The sequence below is a fragment of the Scophthalmus maximus genome, chromosome 14, assembly GCF_022379125.1.
Source record: "Scophthalmus maximus strain ysfricsl-2021 chromosome 14, ASM2237912v1, whole genome shotgun sequence".
NCBI lineage: Eukaryota > Metazoa > Chordata > Actinopteri > Pleuronectiformes > Scophthalmidae > Scophthalmus > Scophthalmus maximus.
Genome location: NC_061528.1, coordinates 18,855,724 through 18,871,301, shown reverse-complemented (window position 1 = coordinate 18,871,301; position 15,578 = coordinate 18,855,724). Strand labels below are relative to the sequence as shown.

General features: G+C 37.9%; 1 protein-coding gene across 1 annotated transcript in view; it reads right to left on the bottom strand.

Moving 5' to 3' along the window:
• The window catches only part of gulp1a (GULP PTB domain containing engulfment adaptor 1a), an 81,561-nt gene that overhangs the window by 30,171 nt on the left and 35,812 nt on the right, over positions 1 to 15,578 (bottom strand). Inside the window, exon 2 of the mRNA XM_047337071.1 lies at positions 11,936 to 12,021. The gene's annotated coding sequence lies outside the window, so the exon portion shown is untranslated. The remainder of the gene's footprint in view (positions 1 to 11,935; positions 12,022 to 15,578) is intronic.

Genomic DNA, 15,578 nt, shown 5'->3' with positions numbered 1-15,578 from the left:
TCCATTTATAGATGCATACATACATGTATACTGTATATATATTGCTGCCTATGCTACAGTGCACATTATTCTCTGAGAAGCAAACACATTCAGTCAAAACAGCAGCATAGAAGCAAAAGACACAACATCTCAAATGCATCTAGGTCAACAGTTGAAAACAATATCACTGAGTCACATTTTCATACTTTTGTTTGATAACTGGGCTACAGCAACAAACATGTCCCTGTATTTAATGTTCAGCACCGAAATGCACAAGGAGCAAAATCAAGTTGGAACATATAGCAAAAATAAATAACAAATTAATACCCAGATTTGATGCATCTTCATTCTGCTACCAACTCATTCAGCACTAATGTCAGCAATTCTTATGGTTTACAGATTTCTACAAGTTCAGAGTCTAATTATCTCATTTCGGTTGTTTGTGTGTGTGTGTGTGGGAGTGAAGTGGGAGGAGAAGCAGGAATGTGCGTCTCAATGAGAAGCATCTCAGTGGATTCTCATTGAGATTTACAGCCTCCACATGATTTGTGTTTCATCCAAAAACGTAATGCAAAGAAGCAGTGTGTTATACCTGCGATGTGTTGGCGGGAAAACGTCCCCGCGCCCCTCACTGTGCCAAAAATGATCACGACTGTGGCCCAAAAGTGAAAGTAATAATTTTCATCCATTGCCGCCCTACATTACACCATCTCAACAACATTGAGAAAATTATGCTTTGAAAATATTTACATCCAACCCACTTTTGAACATGAATCCAGCAGTTCTTCAAATTCTTTCTAATTCAGACATAAGAGATTGAGGCACTGTTCTCTGACACGAGTCAGTGTCAACACAGGCTCTTTATCTTTGGAATCAGACGGCATAGAAAAACCCAACTTTTATCTCTGAATAAGTGTTTTCACAAAGGTCTTTTGTCAGGTAATCCTGCAAAGCCTTAGGTTTTCAAACACAAATATTAACTGTAGGATTTGTAACTAACTGCCAAAAGAGTAATATGTATTACTATAAAACTATACAGTCTAATGGGCTGTGCAGTGGTTAGCACGTTCGCCTCACAGCAAGAAGATTCTGGGTTCGAATCCCGGTTCAAACCTTTCTGTGTGGAGTTTGCATGTTCTCCCTGTGTATGCGTGGGTTATCTCTGGCTTCCTCCCACAGTCCAAAGACATGCAGAATGGAGTTAGGTAAATTGAAGACTCTGAATTCAGGTGTGAATGTGAGAGCCTTGGGTTGTGTTTCTCTGTATGTGGCCCTGCGATAGGCTGGCGACCTGTACAGGGTGTACCCCGCCTCTCGCCCAATGTTAGCTGGGATTGGCTCGAGCCAGTCTAATATCAACTCTTTGAGGCTGTATGTGAGAACGCAGATGTCAGCATATGTCACTTCTGACACTTTCTGGTAATTAGTATTCCAGCTTCTTGGTCAAATTTCCAGAAAATGTCAGAGGTAGCCCATGTCAGAATACAGCAGGAAAATCTCCGGAAAAAAAACTGTAAACAAAAACACAGCTTTCCGCAGTGGTGTTATTGACATGTACTGCCTCCTGCATGCTCTAAGAGAAATGAGAAAGGCAAAACTCCAGAGAATCTCCATGCACAATTTTCCCGACATTTTCCATAGTACAGCTGAAGCTGATGATAATGTTTTTAGTTATCTGGTGGTAGTATCTGGTAGTAATATATATAGTAAGTATTGGATGATTACGCCTAATATAAATATACCAAATATAAAGGAAATCCATCCAATAGTTGTTGTGATACTGCAGCCTGGACCAAAGTTGACAAACCAACTTAGAAACACTGTCGTCCCCGAAGCCACGCCACAAGCATTGCTATAGACGGTATCTAATATTTATGTTCTCTCTATGTGCAAAGTATTGTTGTGAACATAAATTAAAGGGGCAGTAAGAGATTCTAAAGCAATACACGTCTTGTAAAAATCAGCGAATATTTTTCTCATGGGTTTTCGGCACAGCCCTGGATCTGTAAGTTGAAAACAAAACAAATGGCTCGGGTCTCACCACACAACACTGCAAGTGCAGTTTTGTAAACATCAAGCGTCGACACGATAAGACACATACTAGCGGGCACACACCATTCAGGGCTTTTGGCCTAGTGGTTAGCTAGTCGGTCTCCCATACCCGAGGTCACGGGTTCGACGCTTAGCCCTGGCAGTTAAAACACAACAACAACAAAAAGAGAGACAAGTTTTCACAAAAAACACTTACTGCCCCTTTAATCTCCCGATTACAAATGGTTCAAACTGCAGCTGCTACACTTCTAAATGGTTTTTAAAAAACGGCAATACATCACCCCTCTGGTAAACTTGCACTGGCTATCAGTTAAATACAGAATTGATTAAATATGTTTACTACTTATTGGGCTTTCTCTGCTCTGGAAAAGTCTTCCCTCCTACATTAGGTCTGGTCTTTTCAAACGAATTTAGTGTCCTTGTCGTGCTTTTAACTCAGCCAGATTCTGTCTTGCTGTTCTGGTAATGTATGTCATTATTATATCTTATTTACTACTTTACTGCATTTTTCTCTACTTATTCTCGTTGTTGTTTTTACTTTCTTTTCATCCATATTATTGGTTTTACTTCGCCATGATTTTAAAGCACTTTGACTATAATGCTTTAGTCAGCCTATAAAGTCTTGCAGGGGGGAAAAAAGCCATTGATAACTATATAATAGGTTTATCCCAATATTCTACAGCAGCAGTCACCCTCAGACTCTGTGGATGTATTTAAGTTCACTAACTTGAAGGTAGTAAATAACATTCATCATTTGTTATTATAGTCATCTCATCTCAGCTGCCTGCTGTTGAAAGCTTTATGGGCAAACTGCAAACTACCGATATTACATCTCTCTGCAGAATATAACGTCTCACATGAACAGTTTAATAACTATAGGAACAAAGCACTCCGGTGAACTGTGGCCTATTCTCACAGCACAGCAATATATGGAGAAAATCCTCACAATTGAGGAGCTGGGATGATGCAAATCTTAGGCTTTCTGCCTGAAAAAAGAAAAAAACAACACGATTAATCAAAAATATTTAATTAGTTATAGTAGTTCTATATTCTATTCATTCCATATATGTGATATTCTGCTTTTGTCCATGTTTTTTTCTATTCATAAACTAATAAATACGTTGGCAGTACCAAAATGTGATGTGTGCACAAGCAGCAACAACACAGCAACTCATACGAATAACAACATTAGTGAAACGTCAAATTGTGCAAACAAATAAAGCCCATCTACAAAAGTGAAGGAATCATGATAATTTAGAATCTTAATCTGTGAATCATTACAAATAAAGTTATCTTAACTTGAATTTGATAAGTTCAAGTTTGAATTGTTTAATAATCTCTTTCACAACTACTAGTGAAGAGTACAGTCAAAAATATGTCAGATGGATTGTTTACTTAACTCATCGATTTAAGTAATTCAGAAACAATGTTAGCTAATTTGAATGTACTTCACAGCATGCATCGCACTGAGGTGAAAATTCCCCCAAAATCCGTCTTTCTTTTTACATGAAAAAAGATGCATATAGAGGCTGTTATGTGTCTTTTCAGATGTCTATTCAAGTTGATAGTCTTCTCTCTGGTCAGAAGTAAACTAGTGCAAACCATGATGAAGACAAGTCTACACTTTACAAATCGTGATTAATAGCTAAACACAAAAAAGGTGTCATCAGGGCTACAGAAAAGCAAAAAGTCCTCCAACTCATATGACTTATGTCGACGGTTCCTTAAAATAGTGCCTCTACCTGTGACAGGCGGTATGACACAAATACCTGTTTTTTACCTCAGAGCATCATGGGTTTTAAACACACGGTTAATGAGCTTGTAAAGGTAATGGTGATGGTTAGGGTCACATGTCAGAGAATCAGTACATTTACTTTACAGAATATAAGAAAATCCATTTACATACACAAACTTGAAGGACTTACCAGGTCCACTGCTGACCTCTAGCAGCCGTGTACATAACTACCACTAGAGCAAGGGTGGGGTACCTCAGGCCTCCGGGCCGTATACGGCCCGTGAGACCGTAGAGACCCTCTACGGCCCGGAGGGTGAGCTGGAGTTCGATGGAGATGTGGTTTACCATTGTGAGGTGCGGTGGCTAAGTCGTGGAAATATGTTTGCGCGGTTCTACAACTTGAGGGAAGAACTTAAACAGTTCATGGAGATGAAAGGGAAACAAGTTGTGGATCTCAGTGACAGCAAGTGGCTGTGTGATTTGGCCTTCATGGTGGACATTACCAAGTACCTTTCAGAGCTGAATGTCCATCTCCAAGGTCCTAACCAGCTTCTCAGCTCTCTTTTTTCAATTGTGAAATAATTTGAAGCTAAGCTAAAGCTGTGGCAAGCGCAACTGGAAAGGGTAATCACTGTGCACTTTCCCACTGCAAGAACAAAAGCCAGCTGTGACTTCTGAATATGCTGATAAATGTGCAAAACTCCTTCAGCGCCATTGGAGAGGTTCCAGGACTTTAAAAGTAAACAAAAGGAACTGAACATATTTGCAACAGCGTTCAATGTGGAACCAGTGGATGTGCCAGACAATCTACAGCTCGAAATTGAGCTGCAAGCTGCTTGTAACTGTAGTTAGCATGCTAACTAGCTTGCTTCTCTAAGAGTGCATTGTATTGCATTGTCATTTAAATGCAACAATGACTGAAGCTCTCTGCAGGCAATCATCACTACCACCTGCTCCAAGCAAGACACCACTACCACATCAGAGAAACACTTTATTGAAGTCTGTTGACTAAAATGTGTACTTTTCCAAACTTGTTTTATTGTGCACATCAGCTGAGCATTGAAGCAGCTCCAGGAAGTGCCTGTAGTCCCTCTGGCAGCCACTATATGATTACAACAATATCTTACTGAAGTCATTGGGAAAACACCCCACTTAGTATATATAAAGTTTTTATTTAAAAAAAAATCTGAAAAGTTTCAACAAAATCTTATTTTGTACTTCATTGAACCAACTCACGACAAGAATATTGACTCAAGCTGGATCTCATATATATTCCAATAAGACCATCAAGGGGCTGTCAATCTCAAAATCTACACAGCAGAGTTCTTGTACACACTGACATTTGAGTTAAAACTATGAGAAATTCTTAAATAAGTACTCAGAAATCAGTCTCACTTTCTTGAAGTCAATGTTTTAACAATGATCTATCATAATAACATAAAAGTAGAAACGCTTTACCTGCGGAAATTAGATGTGTGAATGCCCAGGATCGACTGTCGCGAAAAGCACAGGGAAGCACTTTTTTGCTGTGACAGATCATGTGAACCTGGATTCCAACCAACAGTCTTCTAGCTGGGAGTCATTTTGCATTTATACAGAATGACTCAGCACTCACACATAAGAAAGAAAGAAAGAATGAAGTAAAGAATGAAAGAAATACTAAGAAAAGAGAAAAAAAACTAAAAAACAGACATTAGTGATATGGACGGGGATTTGAACCAACAGTCTTCTAACTGAGAGGTGATCTCGAAAGACAATTGTCATTTTGTCAATCAAAAAAGAAGCAGCATTCATGACTCAGCATTCACACATAAGAAAGAAAGAAAGAAGTAAAGACAGAAAGAAAGAAGGAAGGAAATACGAAAAAAAAAGAAAAAACTAAAATCAGACATTAGTGATATGGACCGGGATTCGAACGAACAGTCTTCTTGGTGGGAAGCAGGAGCACAGACCACTGTGCCAAAGTGAACTCGCTAGATAAGTGTCATTTTGTCAATGAAAAAAGAATCAGCATTCATACAGAATGCCTCAGAATTCCCACATAAAAAAATAAGTAAATATATAAAATCACTGACATACGATAGAGCTGAGAAAAGTAATAGCTGAGTATCGACCGCTGCGATGCACAGTAAGGCAAAGAAAGAGAGAGAAAAAAGACAAATTCAAAGAAAAGAGAAAAAAGAAGAAAATAAATGCCACTAGTGGTTCAATTGATATTTTCAAATCGAAATGTCAAAGAAAAAAGAATTGCAGCAATCGCAGCTTCGTTGTTCCCCTTCAGGCCGATTTTTGCTTAAATGTTCATGTTTAAAAATTATTATAAAATCACTGAAATATGACAGAGCTTAGAAAAGTAATAGCAATCAAATTTTTGGGATGTGAAAACGGTGTATGTAACTCAAACGGAGATAGCTACTACGGAAGAATAAGCGAGTTAAATAATAAAGATTCGAAAATTTAGATGTGTGAATGCACTCATGCATTCACAACTAATAATATCTTTTTTAAACTACACATACCACAAGTGTGATTTTCCATGGACCCAGCTGCCTTTATTGCTCACATAGCTGCTCTGGTAAAGTTTAGAAATACAATATGATTTTATAATCATATTATAAGAATAATAATATTTTCTACACTTAAACACTAGAGGTTAGTCATTGGTAAATAGGCAACGGACCACCTCAAAGCACATTAACATTCTTTGTTTTGTTAAAGGTACATTTCACATTGTAATCAAATCACCTCCAAACTGTACAGCAGGAAACTTTTGTTGCTGATTCTACACTTGGAAGCTAATTAAAATTGACCAGCCATACAACATCATGAGGTACAAGGTCACAGCAGGACGGCCTCTTCAATTAATGTCCCTCTTGTCACTGCACACCTGCATGTTTGCTCTTGACAGCTTGAAAGGTCATGTAATGTTTGCTGTTAGGCTGTACGATTGGTGCAAATAAATTACCTTTAACGCCACTCTTTCCTTTTTCCACCTGCAGCAGGAATGTGGAAAAGACATATTCCACTCCATGGCACAAAAAGGACCTCATCTGCCTTTTAAGTTGTCACCAACCCTGAAGTTTACAGATTCATTTTAATTCTCACCTGATTTATTCTGTATCATTAGTAGCCAAACAGTATTTTCTTTATGGAGATTAATCTCCAGCACAACAAGTTGTCTCTGATTTAACACCCTCGTGAATAATTATGACCTGCATAAATGAGAATCTCCACAGACTTCCAGCATAATGCAACTATATGGATTGAATTTTCATTTAGAATGACTCAAAATGTGACTGGTGAATTCACCTGTTACAGGCAAATTCACAACAGTCAATACTATAATTACTGCCATGTGGTTGTACTGTACACCTCCGTCAACCAGTCAGGTTGCAGTTTACATCCAGGTCTGCCCATACTCATATACTGTACTATGTGCAGTGACGAGGTAAGGCAAAAAAAAAAAATGCTTTGTGAGGCCACAGTGACCTTTGACAAACACATTTTAATAAGTTCATCCTTGAGTCCAAGTGAACATTTGTGCAAACCTGCTTTCACAACAATGGGATGGACAGACAACTCAAAAACTTAATCCATAATGGCCCAAAACATCATGCAATGTGAAGCAATAATAATCCCAGAGGCTCTAAATATGGTGTAGCAAAAGTCATAAAAAAATTATACTGCACTCAATAATTTATGTTTAACTGTGCAAGAGAGGATACAGCCCATATAACCAGTTATCTCCAAATTAAGCCGTTAGAGGGTAATTAATTCTACCAAATACCTCTTGACTGGATCTAGCTGCTTTCTCTAACTGTGTAATCCCTGATGGAAAAAATACTTCTTGAGGATAGAATGTGACAGAGGGAAAAAATACATAACAAAATGTTATGACATAGTGAATGGATGCTGCTTGCAGCTTCAGTAGGTTGTGAGTCAGTATGGTCGCCAGTAGTTTTTTGTTATTTTTAAGTGTTTGTGACTGCAGCTCTCTGGTAAATGACACGTCTCATCAAAGATGGCAGCACTTTAGTTAGAAGGTTCTCTTGATGGGAAAAATATTTCTTTCAATGGTCTGTATGCAATGTGTTTTTGCCTGTTATACCTGATCGGAACTGATGGTAGTGTCACTTCTTTGCAAATAGTTATTTTCAACCTATGCTTTAAAAAGTCAATATGTAAAGTAAAGAAAATCAAATCTTTTGACAAAAAGGTAGTGCTGGGGGCTGGACTTGCAACACACAAGAAGCACGCTCTCGTGTGGACAGTCCACCCTCCACCAGGACAAAATCCAGTTAGCTTACATCGAGGCTGAGCAACAAATCATCACGAAAAGAGAGATTATGTGCTAGGAAGTTGGTTCTTCGTTTTGCCCTCTGAAGTTAAAAATCATTTCGTATCTACACTGATCACATAAATGGCCTCTTTGGAATCTAATTGACAGAAATAAGTTCTCACCCCTAATACAATAAAGGGTGAGAACTGAACACAAGAATCATGAACAAAGTGTGTCCAGCACTGTGAAAAATATCCTACTGCATGTACACACAGAGCACCAATCAGGGAGTACTGACTGTATTGAATTTAAAATATAGTCATGTGCTCTTTTCTCCTTTACCTTTTTTGGCATTTGGTAGTCATTACGACAGCATAAGCATGAGAGTTGCATATCAAATTAAGTTTTTGAACAGCCATATTGGTTAGCTTCGAAAGAATTTCAGGGAAGAAACAATATATTTGGATTTAGGCATTGGAGTTGAAAGTGAGAATCGTTGGTGAACGCTTCTATTCGCCTAAAACCATTGGTGGGTACACGTTTGAATATTATTTGGACAAGGCCAAGCTGGTCATTTCCCTCTGCTTCCAGTCTTTATGAAACACTAAGCTTACCACATCCTGACCCCAGCTCTGGAAACAGCTGACCAAGCAGAACATATCTGGAGGGGCGTGATGGCAGCTCCCCCAAAGTGTTAGGATAAAAATTGTACAGAGGGCCTTCGTCTAAAGCCATGATGAATGGATGCTTACACTGTATCTGAGACAACAAGTGTGTCCTCCACCAGCCAATCTTTACTTCTTTCATCTTGCCTCTAATACACCATTTCTGACTTCCCATGACTCTTTAAATGAAATGAGATTTCATGTTGTACACAAGGTCATTTTGAGAAAAAAAAAATCTTGGTAGAAAGGAGTCAGAAACCAATAGTGTGTAATACACTGCATGGTAGCATGTAGCCATTACACTTGCCTCAGGAGTGCGGTTATGTTTCACGGAGGATAAAAATAGCACTTTAACTGATGTGACACACTCATAAATCTTAAAGAAGGATTACATTGGCCCATTTATGAGAAAAAACTACCTCAATAATTTACTTCTAATCCACACCCCTGTTTCTGCATGATAGGACACTTCTCCAGCTTCAACACAAAGTCATTTATACATGGCCATATTTTACTGTCAGCAACTGTTTTAAATAAATGTACTGCTTACATTGGAGAGACTGGCATGCTCTGTTTCAGAATTATATATGGAGAGATTTTTTAGGCTTTGTTTACTCTCATTGACACTCAAACTGTACAAGGAGTTAATAAGGAGAAGACAAGTCCCCTGGGTCAACAGAAGCTCCAATGGGATGGACACGATAAAAGACCTGCTGCAACTGTACAAACTGTCCTCCTTTAAACGGTGAGCGAGGTGTGGCATTCTCAGTGCAAGAAAACATCAAAGCTTCACCTTTATAGTATAACGCTCTCTTTCTCTGTGCTTCTATAGAATTCTTTGTCCTCACTGTGCCTCTGAGATAATGCCTCAAATTGAAGAGGACACACTGCGCTATCTTCTAGTTTGGACTCGGGTTTGAAAGCTATGAACTGGGTGATGGAGGATAAAGAAGCTAGGCTCATCACTTATTTACTGATCAAATGCACACATGCACATATACACCCAGTCTGCACAAATGCACCTATATTTTACCATGCTTATTGTCTATGCGCACCAAATACAATATATGCACAGCTTATATGTTCCTATAAGTTAAAATCATGGGTATTAACAAAGCAGTCACTGTGCATTATCACTGTATAAGGCACATTACTTGTAACAAATTGCACATAAATGCACTGATATTATGTACTTTCCTTACTTGTTTTATTTTGCAGTTCTGTTTTCTTTTACATTTGTACTTATTTCTTTTATATTTTGTAAGGTGTGTCGTGTGTCTGATACCGGCTACTGTAACACTGGAATTTCTCAGTTTGGGATCAATAAAGTAAAACTATCTATCTATCTATCTATCTATCTATCTATCTATCTATCTATCTATCTATCTATATAATTATTTATTATTATTTATTATTAGATTTACTGTACAAAATGTCAATCATACCACCACATTAAAGAACAAACACTAACACACATTATACAAAAGTATTGAAATTGATGAAGTTAGCAATAAACATTGAACATACAATATTAAACCCTTAAATAAGAAAGGAGCTAAATGTGGCAATGACAGCTCACAGCTGCTCTTTGTCATGAGCACACAACACAGGTTTACCAAATGAACAGCAAGTCTAAAATAGTGACTGTCGGAAATATTTGTCACTGTAAATAGAGCTCAAAGAAATGCTTACACATCTTGGCCCTAAACACAGAGGGAGATGACTGAAACTGAGATGTCAGTGAGAGCTGGACTGATATGGTTATTTAGGGTCTGATGCCAATTACAATATTAGGGAGTAAATTTATATTTCCGATACCGATTTATCCGCCTATTATTATGTATTTAGGCAGTGATTCCTAAGATGTCATCTAACTGTTATGATGAAGAAATATAATTGAGGCTTGATATTTTACACTTTGACCATAAATTGTATCCATGATTTACAGTAACTATAAATAAAAAGAAAACACTAATACAAGCAAATATACATAACTTAAATTGAGAAAAAACTTTTAAACATAAAATGTAATCATAAAACATATGTACATCTTTTCTGCATTCTTAAATAAAGATTAATAAAATAAAGCTTCTCATTACAGTTCATATTGGCAAACGTTGCTGCCAATACAGTATGACTGAGAAAGGCCACTCGATCGGTCAAGCTGTAATCTAGTTCCATTTAAACTAAGAGAGGCAATGCATGATGCCATATGTGAAAATGTCAGAATGAAAAAAACACATTCTTTATCAAATTAGCATATTTTATTATTATTTATAGTTTTTTTTAACTTATATATTTATATTTGAATCTGCACAGCAAACATGACAAACAAATGAGTTGATTTACAACAGACCCATATTACTTTACTTAAAGTGATAACTGACATCTTTTCCACTAGGGGTGCACCAATTGCAATTTTCTTGGCCGATCCCGATTTTGTAGAGTCTAAACTGCCCCCCCCCCCCCCCCCCCCCCCCCCATTAGAACTACAATTCATAGCATACACAAACATTCTTGAAACTTTTCTTTCTTTTATGAAACCAAACTATAAAACATAACATGTATAAAACAAATTTGTATAAATATTGGCAAAATTTACTTTTAAAAATATAACAAATGAGATAGTCTAAATTACATAACAGATTAACAACCCTCGGGACACCCCTATTGTCCACCAAGCTTTTTCAGGTATGACTAATCTCTCCTGTCTGAGGATCACAATTTTTTCCTCTTTTTTTATCGCTCTCCTTCACTCGCCTTCTCTGACTACCGTTTTTTCTTTTTTTCTTTTGGTGGGTAGAGTTTCCATAGTTGCTCTGGCTATTCCGCCGTCCATCATTTCCACTAGAAAAAAGTACTGTCCTCTTTCAGTTTTGGCTCTGCAGTGGCAGGAGTACGTCTTTGTACCATTAATCCAGCCTTCATTTTCGGAAACAAATTCTGTACCAGTGGCAGACAGAACTGCATCATGAAAGCAAAGCTTATAAGGTACTATCCTAAATGCAGATGGCCTCATATGCTATAGCCATTTGAATGTGAAATCGACACTTAAACTAAAAGTTAAACCCAAAAGCTGTATGTTTGAGTGCTGCCACATTGACTGCATTTTTCCCCAAAAATCAAAGTGAATTTCAATGATCAGAACAATAAGCATGTGCATTAAGAAGATAAGTAATGATAACCCTTCAGATAGTTGTAAAGGAAGCAGATAAGGAGTCTTACTGTCACTGCGGACTCTTGATGTTCAGGTTTCTTTGCTGTTCCTCACTCATCTAAAGGCGGATGGGCGCTCATTGGTGCTGCAGCTCCTTAAGGCAGGAAGAGAAGAAAAAAACAATTAAGAATCAAGCTTATAGAGATGAACGAGCAAGGCTGCAACTGCTGAAGTGATTACATTTCGGATATTTATTAAAATCTATGTAGTTATTTTATCTGACAGAAGCTATTTATTAAATCCATTTCATGTAGCCGTTGCAGATGCAACAAGTGCATATGGATCAGACATCACAAAGTACAAATGACTGTGGACACAAGGAACAGGTCTGCATGAATAAAAATATAATCGCAATAAATAAAAATACTATCAGAGCATATATTCGACCATATATATTATTTTAGCGTGCGTTTGACAACCGAGGTGCTGACTCAGCTCTTTCCATTGGTAGCCCTGAAGGAATGTTTTTGTCTAAGCTTTACCTTCTGTCCAATACTATGAAGCTTTTTTTATTCATTTAAGCTATATGATTTATGGCACAGCTCAGCGATGGAGATTTGTGAGCTCTCAGTATTTATTAATGGTTTAAAGAAAGCGTAACTAACATATTGATCAATCACTCTCAAAACCAGAAAATAAAAATAACATTTATGAAATGCCTATGGCAAATCTGAAATCGCCACAAATGCCATAAGACCATAACTAGAATGATATTTGTTTTGTCTTCCAAACCTGTCCGTTTCTTCCTGCATGATTCCTGGTGTAACTCTTTTGTGATTTAGTTGTCTCTCTGGCCTCTATGATCTTCGAGTATGCCCAAGTTCAAATCAGTAATTTATAAAGCACTCACTCTTTTTATGATTAAACTGGGTTGTTTATGCACTTGAGAAATGAGGAACCAAAGTTTTGTTCTACAGTATTATATGTTACCCTGCAGCGCAGCCAGTGTCTGCGGAATTTGTGAGAAATGATGCCCATAGATGTAAAGGGCAGAGTGTTCATAAAAGTGGAAGGTCTTGCATTCACAACAGTTGAGCGATTACTGTATGAAATATTTTCCTGGTATATGCTGCTGCAGATCATTTCAACATGCACTGGTTTTGAATTTTATCACCAACATTTTGAGTACATCATGTTTATTGCTTCGCTCTGCAAGTTCATGATCCTACCACTGTCAAATACATCAAAAATATGATGCCCAGGAAGAAAAATGGCCTGAAAAAGGAATTTATAAAAACAGACAGCTGTCACAACTCTGTTTAATAAACCTGAGCTTACTTTTGTGTTTTAGTATCTTTGCCTTTATTTAGATAGTCAGTGACAGGTAACAGCGTCAAAGAGTAAGGGAGAGACGTGCAGTAAACAAACCAAGTATATGCTGCTCAAGGCATATGCGCGGATGGGGTAAACTTTCATAGACTGTACATAAAGATGGATGACGTGTCTCCTCTTCCTCCTGTTGTATAAAAATGAAGCTAAAATATCCCGGATATTGGCGCTGCCATTTAGTGCTCTTGTCATCATTTGGAGCCTCAATCTAAGCAGAAGTGATTAAGGTGAAGAGCTGTGGTACCGAGGTGCCGCCGATACGCGACCTCGACCAATCACAAGTCAGTCTTAGCTGTCAATCATGATGTTCCACCCCATTTTTATAGCATCGAATTACTAATCAAAATCAAACTTAGCAGAAACGCACACCATACATCAGTGTGATAAGAACTACCTAAGATGAGAGATAACATTTATTAAACATTCATTTAACGTATTCTTTGATTTTCTCATTTGTCCCATGTCCTATCAACTTACATGGAGGATGTGGGGTTTATTACCTACACTGCCCCCAGCCACCAGGGGGACCTGAAAGTTATTGCAAACAATACCTACAGGTGTCCCCCAATTTGTTACAAAGCCTCTGTCTGGCAGTGTTTGACCAAAGTGTGCTGCTACAGCCGTTAATGAATAATTAGGACAATACTGCAGTGCAGGAAGTAGTACTGTACTCTAAATTGTCCCTGTTACATTAGAAAAAATGTACGGGCAGATGGCAGGAGTTCACAATACTTTTCAGTTGAAATTAATTTATCCTGCTCCTTCAGCAGCAAATCACTCAAAGATCATAACTAAAATGTACTGGCAATGACAAGGTTTAGGTCCAAAGGGCAGGGGAGGGTTTCTTGTTGGAATGTTTAGTGGATTAATCCTCTTAGGCTAGTTTTGACAGCTAGATAGGAAGTCAATTTCAAAACAAACTTGGAAAAAACTAAAAAACAACCAAAGTGAAGTTATTTTATATCCTCCCATATTGAACATGACTAAAAAAACATCAGCCCAGCCCACGGTCTTGAAGAATGACATGCTCGTCAGACTGCACGGGCTGCAGTAAGCGAAGGAGCCAAAATTGTAATTACAAAATAAGATACTTGGTGCAGAAAATTGGATTATAATCCAAAAACGGGGCTATAATATGTTGAATACAAATGTAGAAAATCCAATACAGTGAATTGCATCTAATAAAGTGATGCCAAGAAATGTGTAAATATAATACCGTATACTAATTCTCGTTAAAATCATTTCATAAATATCTTTTTTTCCTCCCTTTGAGCTCCGAAGCATGACGTTCCTGATAACAAGACACCATCACGTGGGCTGTAGCACAGATCCAGAATGCTTGAAGTGGCAGATAAAAGACAGGGGACATACAGATCGTGCCATACACCTCTGGACCATCATACTCCTTGAGGGGTATGATCATCTGGAAACCTACGGCGCTGTGACCTGCGCACAGAAACGACACACAGTCAAAATGCATCTGCTTTGAAACATTTGGGGAAGAAGGAATTGCTGTAATAGTAGAGACTTCGTGACTTCCAAAATAGCTCATCCTTCACAGCAAATTAGTGTCCCCACAGAATTAAAGACAATTGGAAAAGATTATGATTGTGTGTTTTAAATAAGACCACCGTGAAATATACAGTCTATCAAGTGGCGCTCTGCAGGAGGAATCTTGTAATGGAAATTTCAACCTTATTATAATTTTAAAACTTTGACTACTAGATCACTGCTGATCCAGGTAATGGAAATTGATTTTAATTTTTTTACAACCTGGATCTTATTTTTTTTTTCAAACTGAGTCGTGATTCATTTTGGTTATGACAGGGTTCAATTTCCCGTTTCACAGCCTGAAGTCTGGGCACAAGGTGATTACTGGAGGAGATGTGCGACGAGGTCCAGTAGAACAAGAAATAGAAGTGGTCACACAATCAGATGTCCCCAGTTTGACTTGTATTATTAAAAGCTACAGTGTGTAACATTTAGAAGAACGTATTTACAGAAATTTAATATATTCTTCATAACTATGTGTTCATATATGTATAATCACCTGCAACAAAGAACCAAGTTTTTTTTGTCAACTTTGAATGAGTTAAATATCGTAACCTTAGGTGGACCCGACTTCCCTGTAAGTCACCATGTTTGCTACGTCATGTTGAATATGGTTGCACAAAACAGTCCAGAATACTCGCATTTGCGTTGAATTTTCAGCGTTGCCAGAAACCAGGAATGGAATTAGCGGTGCGCCACTATAAAGTGTCCCTGTTGGTGCAACGTTACCCCCAGATGCTGCCAGAAAAGTACAAAAATTACACACTGGGG